The 9622-nt window shown below is 31.6% G+C and overlaps 1 long non-coding RNA gene across 1 annotated transcript; it reads left to right on the plus strand.

Moving 5' to 3' along the window:
• Positions 1–1410: 1410 nt before the first annotated feature.
• Positions 1411–3731, plus strand: LOC107802374 (uncharacterized). Its single transcript, XR_012703137.1, has 2 exons — positions 1411–1592; positions 3043–3731. It is a non-coding gene; the product is annotated as an uncharacterized LOC107802374 (long non-coding RNA).
• The last annotated feature ends 5891 nt before the right edge of the window (positions 3732–9622 follow it).

Raw genomic sequence — 9622 nt, forward strand, 5'->3', positions numbered from 1 at the left:
CCCAATTTGATCCAAAATCGTCTGAAAATTAGACTCAACCACACGCGCAAGTCATAATACGTATTATAAAGTTGTTCGGGATCTTAAGTCGTTGTACGTGGCGTAAATTCTTAAAATGACAAGTCGGATCGTTACAAAACTGCTCAACTAGCAAGGCATCAACAGATTACCTATGAGATGGAGTCAAGAAGTTAACTGGGCAATTAATCACGCTAAAGGAAAAAATGCCAAAGCTGGTATATTTAGGATGGTGATGGTTGGTTGTATCTACTATTTGTGGCAAAAGAAGAACCATAAGACTTTCTTAGGCAAACAAAGATGTGTTGTAGGCCTCGGTAAATTGATAGTATAAGACATACATGGAAGAGGACAATGAAACAGTAGGATAATTGAAATTTTGAGAAATATGAACTATTACCCCTAGGTTTGCTTGGAAACATGTAAAAAGGGACAGGGGAGGTTAAGGAGATAGTTGTGCTAAAGTTGGGGCTGTCCAGCTTTAGGGGTTTTGATTTGTTTGTACATATTTTTTCCCTTGGTAAATAAAATTTTGACCAATTACCCAGAAAAAATAGGGATTCAACTATTTACCGACAAAAATACTTTTTAAAATAAATAATTCATGTATAACTTTCTTATTATTAAACATCACACAATAGTTCATAATTTATTGTTAATCACCGCATAAATAATTTTTATAATACAATTCATTGCATAATATAAATTACATAAGATAACAAATTGAGCTGAAGAGATTAATTTAATTACTACATTATCCTACCAAATAGGTAGAATTTCAAAGCACAAGAAAGGCGGACATTCAATTTATCAATAAGGGTTGCGGTGAAATGGTAAGTACTTTTTCGTCTTTAATCATATATTGTTAGAGTGGGTTAGAGTCCCATATTGGTTAGGGATCAGGTTAGTTGTCTCCTTATATGGCCTTGGCCAGTCCGCCCCTCACGAGCTAGCTTTTGTGGTTGAGTTAGGCCAAGCGCTATCTTTACATGGTATCCGAGCCAGGTCTGTTCCCGTTTGGGTATTGTCCATGCTCCAGTTGGTGGTCTGGACGTGCGAGGGGGTGTAAGAGTGGGTTAGAGTCCCAAATTGATTAGAGAATTGGCTGATGATCTCTTTATATGACTTGAGCAGTAATTTTCTCACGAGCTAGCTTTTAGGGTTGAGTTAGGTCCAACCAACATATCTTTACACATATTTCAAATTCAAGCCCCCTAAATAAAGTTGCTTTATTATGGAGTGCGTTACCGGTATACGAAATTTTCAGGCGTGAATCTAAATTTAGTGGGATCCCAACCCTAAATGAGCACCTAGTGGGAATCAAAAAGAATAAAAAAATAAATAAAATACTACTCCTATCAATATAAGTAGGGAAGTAGTATTAAATTCAGACAGAGAAAAGAAAGGAAGAAGATATAAACGAGGGTGCGTTGTAGCGTGACTGTCAAATCTACATATTCTCTCTCTCTTTCTCTCTCTTTTGGGAGATTCGATTCAATCGCCGATCATTTCGGCTTTTCCAATCTATGTCTACTGCCTCTCTTCCCTAACTATAATGTTCTCAGATTTTCAAGGTACGTTCCCAATTCAGCTTTATAAATAAATGTTTAATTATTCACCTATCTTTATCACTGTTTATTCTTCTCTTTTCTCTTTGTTTTGAGTGTGAGAGATCACATGGAAAACTAAAAAGGATTTCTTATGAGTTCCCAAGTTTGGTAGGTTTGTTAAATCTGTATGTTTACCTTATAAAGTCTTGATTTTTATAGCTTTCAGTCCCTCAATTATTATTTCTATGTTATTTTTCTGAATTTTCAATGAAGTTTGAGACATTTTTTTTTACTGTTCTTCCCCAAAATTTGTTGTTTTTTTAATTCAATGTTTTGGGAATTTAAGCTTCTGCAACTTTGAAAGACTTCTCTACAAAAATTCCAACTTTGAATTCTGTTTTGTTTCTTCTTTATGATTTGTGATAAATCTGTGTTTCTGAAAATGCTAATGTTTTTCTTTTCACCCTATTTTTTCTCTCAAAGTTTTCTTGTAAAGACTCTTTTTTTTCTACCCCTTATATAGGGGATGGGGGTATGAGGGTGAGTGGGTGGGTGGTTATAGTGAGTCTCTGTGCATTTTCTTGAAAAGCATACCCATATGAGAATTATGGCCAAATCTGCACTGCAAAAATAGACTGGTCATTTCTGGGTCTGGAGATTCTTCTTTCAAATACTATGAGCTTAGTTAGGCCTTTAGCTGAGGGGAGTATACACACAGTACGCACTAAAAAAGGTTCCCTTTTTTGGAAAATAGGATCTGCTTTTTACATCTCATCATACCTAAAATAATACACATAAACTTGAGTAGTAATAAAATTAACAATAATAATAATGATATTAATAATTGCATACTCCATGTTCTTACCTCCATCCTTGTTAAAAAGTAGAACCCATGGGGTGAAAAACTGAGAAATCATGATTTCAATTTCAGAATGTTGTCTGTTTTGTACAACTTGTTTTTAAACAAATCAAATAAAAGAGCACTTACCATGTTTTGTCTCTTAGGGTTAGTTTGGTTTGAAGACAAGTTATCGTAATTAGTTATAGTGTGATTAGTTAAGACAAGATTAGTTATCCTTGTATTATTTTTTATTACATGTTTGGTATGTCATATTAATCCCGGGATTGTCAATTTTACTTCTTTCTACGATAACTTATTCTGGAACTACTATTCCATCATCTGGCAAGTATAAGTTATCCTGTTACTATTTTTAATACTGGGAATCTGGGATAACTTATCTCAAGATTAGTAACCAAACAAGAGATAAGATGGTACTAAATTTTTAACCCAGAAATATTATCCATCATACCAAACTGGCCTTTAGTCTTTTCTTATACTATAGATGTACAGATGAGAAGTTATAATTATGGTTATTTTTTTCTTAAACTAGCTTTAAAAATACTCCTTTTTTATCTTTTCCTAATTATTGTCTTCTATTTTTGTGGTCCTTTTGTTTGGGATCTACTTTTGCAGAACCTGCATTGAATTGAAAAGAGGATTCTTCTTCACCAACTAAGGGCCAAAAAACAAAAGGAATTATGGAGAGAGATACATTTTCAGGCTTAGGTAATGGTACTCAAGTAGATGGAAAAGTGTTTCAGACATTTCAGAAGAGTTTTGTACAAGTGCAGAACATATTGGATCAGAATAGGTTGCTAATCAATGAGATTAATCAGAATCATGAGTCCAAGATTCCTGATAATTTGAGCAGAAATGTTGGTTTAATCAGAGAGCTTAACAGTAATATCAGAAGAGTTGTTGATCTTTATGCTGATCTTTCTTGTAATTTCACAAAATCAGTGGATGCTTCATCTGAAGGAGATTCAAGTGGTGTTTTGAGATCAGATGGAAAAGCTAGTCACAAGAGAAGCAAGCCTCATGTTTAAAGGGAAAAAAAAGGATTAAAAAGTTAAAGTCCTTTTTTATCCTTTTTCTTGATTCTTTTATCATTGTGGAAACAAGAAAATCCCCCAAATTCTCTGAGGTAGAAGAAGATTAATTAATGATTAGATAATAGTATAACCTTTTTTATTTTTTATTTTCCTGTAGTTGTACTTTATTTAGTACCTTACTCAAAAATAATGACCCCCCAAAAATGTGTTCCTTTGTTAATGTTCACCTGCAGATCTAATTGAAGCAAAAAAAAAAAAAAACTTTGTATCTTCTTATCTTGTTGGTAAATTCTTGATCTTGTTGACAGTTCAAAATCAAATGAGCTGTTGTTTGTTTCTATTTTATTGTTTCTTTTTGAATGAGCACAAATATATTGATTTTTGTTAAAAAGGATGTTGTGTAAATGTTTTCACTTTTTAAGATTGTCAAAAGCCTAATGATAATTTTTTTTTGTATTGGTCTTTACAGATTTTTCCCATCATTCTCTTCTACTAAAGTTTCTTCCATACCACTTTTTCCAAAACTCCTTTTGTTCCTTTCGCTCAAAGACAGATTTCTTTTTCATATTATTTTGGTGGTGAAAACTGCAACTAGTGGCAGATACTGTTTTAAGTCCTCCAATAAATCAAAGCTCTTTTATTTTTGTTTTTTATAACCGTGGTGTTCGAGGTAACTTGTGTGCACCTCGATTAATTCAATGGGATACCTGTTATCTTCCATCAGCAATAGTTACCAAGTAATTCTGTCCACCAAGACTTGGACAGATGGGAAGAAATAACCTAGTGTGTTTTGCGGAGGTGGATCCAGAATTTCAAGCTTATGGATTCGAGATTTTAATCGTTTTAAGTTACTGAGTTCTAAATTAATAATTCATACATATTCAATGATTTTTTTTAAGACAAATATAGAGTTCGAAACAAAGCTATTGGGTTCGACCGAACCCGCTCCCGGCACTCTAGTTCCGCCCCAGTTGTTTTGTCTCCGCTCGAAATTGAACCTGAGACCTCATGATTTTTCACCCACTTCATTGACTACTAGGTTAAACCCTTCGGTGCAAATCAAAGCTCTTTTGAGCCATCAGAATGTAAAATTTCCTGGTCGGAAGTGTTTTCCTTTAACCGAGTCATTCAAATACTGTAAATTTGAGTTAGTCGGACCAATAAATTTTGTATATAACATATGAATAAACCAAAAAAATTATTCTATATATCCCTTTTCTTCCCCCTCAATTTATGAATATCTTTTTTGGGGAAAGTTATTATTGGTGATTTTCATGTGGAGAAAGAGAACAAAGGGAAAAAGGGGGTACTTTGATTGAAACATACATTTCTGCAAAGATGCTGCTCTGAGACATTTGGGGAGAGAAAGCAGCTTTTAGATTAGATCTTTTTAGTTCCCAATCACACAGCACCACAGGATAGGAATCTCAGATGAGAAATGAGGGGTCTTTTGACCAAAATTTTAGTAAATATTTTCCACACCCATTTGTTTAATGTTTAATGTTTGTTCCATCCAACGATAGTCTTATGGATGGTATTGATAGGGAAAGAAATGAATAAATAATTCATTTGCTGGAATTTAAATATTACAAAAATAGAATTAAAAAAGGAAGTTTTGGGGTTGTTTCAAAGTTCAAACAAGGCACTAGATTTCTAAGGGACAAACATACGTGAATAGTGATTCCCAACAATATGACAAAGGGCCCCAAATTGCTTTCTTTTGAGATAGAACTGAACTAAACTTCAAAATGCTTATCCCCTTTCTCTACTTAGGTTTCTTTCTCTTTTGCAAATTGCAATAAAGGCGCTTTTATTACTGGCTTCCATTTGATCCCACAAACATATCCCATGGGGCCGTTATTAGTGGTGGTAGGAGTATACATATGTCGAGTTAGTTCTGATTTTTTAATTATCAAATCAAATTAATGGTGTCGGAATTTTTAATTTATAAATCAAACCAAATCAAACCAACAAAGTCGGATTTTTCAATCTCGATTTTCCTCGTTTTTTCGAAATTTTTTTCTGGTAAAGTTTTCATAGCATAAAATATATAACTTGTGCTCCAAGTATTTCTTAAGTCCTAGTAAAATACAACTATATAATGTGTTTTCCAAGAAACTAACACAATAATAAGAGATAAATCATAGCATTATATTAAAATATTCAATAACAAAGATAAAATAATAAAATTACATAAAATAAATATTGCTAATTAATAAGCCATAATAAAAATTAACATAATCTAAAAATACTATATATGTCATGCTAAAATAAGTATAGCTAATAAGTACTAATATTAATTACACAACTTAACACTAAAAAAAAAGATAAACTAAGTTATGCATTTTCATTATAAACCAATGTAAAATTAAAATAATTATCCAACACTTTCGTCATTCCTAGTATTGAATTGAATTTCTTTCGTTAGCATTAGTATTGATTTGAACTTTGTTTGAGTTATTACATTTATGAGCTATAAAATTTATTTACCATTCAAGAATGTTAAGTCTAAACTTGAAATAATACATTAAAAGATAAAACTTTGAAAAAGTTTAAGAAATATTTATAAATTACATTACAATAAATATTTATATGTATAAAATATTTTTAAAATTATATAAATGCACTATTGGGTTGGTTTGGTTTCGATTTGACCCTTTTTAGTTAAAACCAAACCAAACTAATTATGGTCGGGTTTTATTTTTCAATTGCAAATCACATCGGGTTTGTTCCGGTTTGATACGGTTTATCGATTTTCTTTGTATACCCCTAACTAGCGGAACTAAGAATTTATATAAAGATATTATAGGGATGGCAAGCGGTGCGGGATTTGTCTTAACCCGCAAAATTTCAACCCACTCCGCCCCGCATCACATTTGCACCCGTGTTCACCCGCCCCACACCTACACCCGCATCTATCCGCCCCGACCCGCTTAAGTTTTTTTTTAATTTTTTTTAATTATTAATTTTGTTAGCTTTTGGACCAAGTATCTTCACCAAGAAATACGATTGACGCAAAACAACTTACTTTTGTGTTCTGATACAGTTAGAAATGAAATTAAGTGCAAAATACCCATATTTTTGAATTCTTATGCATTAAACTATATGAGATATGATAAGAATCTTATCATAAGATGATCTAAATACTAACAAACCAACGAAAATTTCAAACATTTTGGATAATTGAATTGGAAGGACAAAACAAATTTTATTTCCATAAACTTAAAATCTGTAGTATTAATACCACAAGGAAGCATGTACTTCCATATGTACATGGAAAAATTATTATGAAATCAGAAGCTCCAGTAACCTCCCTGTTTAAGTTTCTTTTCTTTTATTTGAAAACTAGCCTGTGACAAGAAGGTGTGGAGATCGAGCATTAGAGTTGTAGGTTAAGAGTTTTCTATTTCGTTCCGGGTGTGAGGATAGACTGATAGGATTTGTCTTAGATTTCTAGTGATTTATGTGGTTCTCACTATTATCCCGTTTTTCTTTATTGATTATTGTATTGCGTTTCAACTATTTTTTGGTTTCTTATAATGCTTTATTATTTCTATGATTTCTGTTGATGGTACTCATATATTGTCTCTTTCGTCTTTTTCGTTTTGTTGAACCGAGGGTCTATCGGAAACAAGCTCTCTACTCCATGGGGGTATGAGTAAGGTCTGCGTACACATTATACTTCCCAAACCCCACTTCTGAAATTTTACTGGGTTGTTGTTGTTGTTATATGAAAACTAGAAATCTAAAATGGAAGAAGAAGGAAGAATATATACCAAAACGGAGGACAATTATTTACTTTTCATTGCTTGATTTTGGTATAACAAGAAAAAGAAATAAAATGTTTAGAAATTAAAATAATACTTAAAAGATTGGATTAAAAAGCTTCAATAAAAGTAAACTGATTAAGAGTTCTTTATAATGTAGGACCAAACAACAAAATAAATAGTTTTAAAACAAGTTTGCCTTGTACCGCAACAGTATGTAATCGATTCACGACTTCAACCCGCAACCGTCCCATACCCGACTGAATTTTAAATAATAATGATTTAATCCGCACCGCACCCATATACATCCAAACCCGCACCGCCCCCATTACCATCCCTAAAAGGGAATAAAAAATACTAAAGTATTATTCTTCGTATATAAACTTATGACTTAAAGCTTTTGCCATTTTATTAGATTTTTTTCTTATGTAAAAATAATTCAACAATTTAAATATAATAAAAAACTCTTTTTTTCCCTTTTTTTATACAGTATAATTTTTAACAAAAAGGATCCAATTTAACTTCCTTTCTTCAACTTAGCTTCGCCCCTTCCTTTTCATCTTCTTTTCCTTCTAATGGAAGGAAAACTCAATATCCCTTTGAGAAAATATGGTAAAGTTGGAAAGGTATAGTAATTAGTCCGATCTTTGGGGACAGAGATTGTGGTGGTCAAACTCTGGGTTAGGCTAAGTTGAGTCCAGCTCAAAGGAAGGCGAAAACTAGCCCCTGTACTTAACACCTTGTTTGGATGATTGTTACATGTTGTATCGTATTGTTACTTTAAATATAATATTTGTTTTGATTACTACTTAAATTTTATTGTATCATATCGTTAAATTCGTCATTAAGTAACGACGAAAAGTGTCACTTTATGGAACGGCCAATTTGATGTGGTCGCATCGTTTCCTTATTTTTTTTTCTTGTCTTGCTCTTTTATATTATTAAAAAATTATATTTTATTCTTTATCCTACATTTTTTATATAATAATATTACCTCAGATCTTATTTTTTCTTTATATTATTGCAAGTTTCTTTTTCATGTTGTTGGTACATGACATCATAAAACGACGGCAAACAATACAATCTATCTAAACATTGTATACATCTACAATACAATATAATACAATACAATACATTACTATACGATACATTATGAAACGATACATAACAACCATCCAAACAAGTTTTAAGGTTAGAGGTGTTCATTGTTTAGTTTGAATATTTTTCCATGAAGAGAAAGTAAACCAAATAAGTTTCAAATACTCGAACAAAACTAGTTGAGTCGATTTTTTATCGATTTAGTTTTTGTCGTATTTTTTTAAAATACTAAACATACAATGCCAAACACGTATTCTGATGACTACATTTTAATATAACACTATCAAAAGCAGTTACTTTTTGAGAAAATATATTACTTACCAATATTTATTAATAATAATTTAATTAAATAATAATAAATAATTTAAGACCTCAATTAAAAATAAATTATTTTTAACAAGAAGAAGATTCTTGGACTTAGCAAAATAAAACTACCAATCAACCTAGACTATAAAGCCAAAGAACAAGATTACTATTGTAGCAAAGAACTAGGGTATCAATTAAAAATACAAACGACTAATATGTATCATAAAATTTTAGTATTTAGATCATCTTATGATAAGATTCTTATCATATCTCATATAGTTTAATGCATAAGAATTCAAAAATATGGGTATTTTGCACTTAATTTCATTTCTAACTGTATCAGAACACAAAAGTAAGTTGTTTTGCGTCAATCGTATTCCATTTTCGATTATTTTTTTACGTAAAACCAAAACAAAAAAATTAAATTTGATCAATTTTTAAAATTCAATACCAAAATCAAATCAAATCAAATGGATATCGGTTTTTTTTCGATTTAATTTGATTCTCGACTTGGTTTAGTTTTTCGGTGCATAGTAGGAAATCGGCTGATCCAACTACAAAACAAATACAAACATAAACATAAAAGATACACACAGAGTGCCAGCTCTAAAAAGTGCCCTCCAGCATTTGTCCTTCAAACTACCCATCAATCATCCAACACAACCAACTATTCATAAAAGAGAAATAAATTACAGAAATCAGTGAATGACATAAGGCGATAAAAAAAATAAAAAAACCTAGGAACAAGCAATGAGGATTGGTTTTCCACCTTAAAGTACAGATTTTCATTGAACACCCCTCGTTAGGGTTGTCAAATTAGCTGGTTGGATTGGACAATAACAAATCAAATTTGATATCAATCTCACATAGTTCCGTGGGAATGCAATAGGATTCCGTTAGATCAAAAGCCTAATAGTTTGTGAGTGCTAACTTTAGATCAATTAAGAGTAAAGGTTGAGCTACTAACTTTTAATCATACAAAGAAGAGTG

This window comes from Nicotiana tabacum, chromosome 2 (assembly GCF_000715075.1).
Source record: "Nicotiana tabacum cultivar K326 chromosome 2, ASM71507v2, whole genome shotgun sequence".
Classification (NCBI taxonomy): domain Eukaryota; kingdom Viridiplantae; phylum Streptophyta; class Magnoliopsida; order Solanales; family Solanaceae; genus Nicotiana; species Nicotiana tabacum.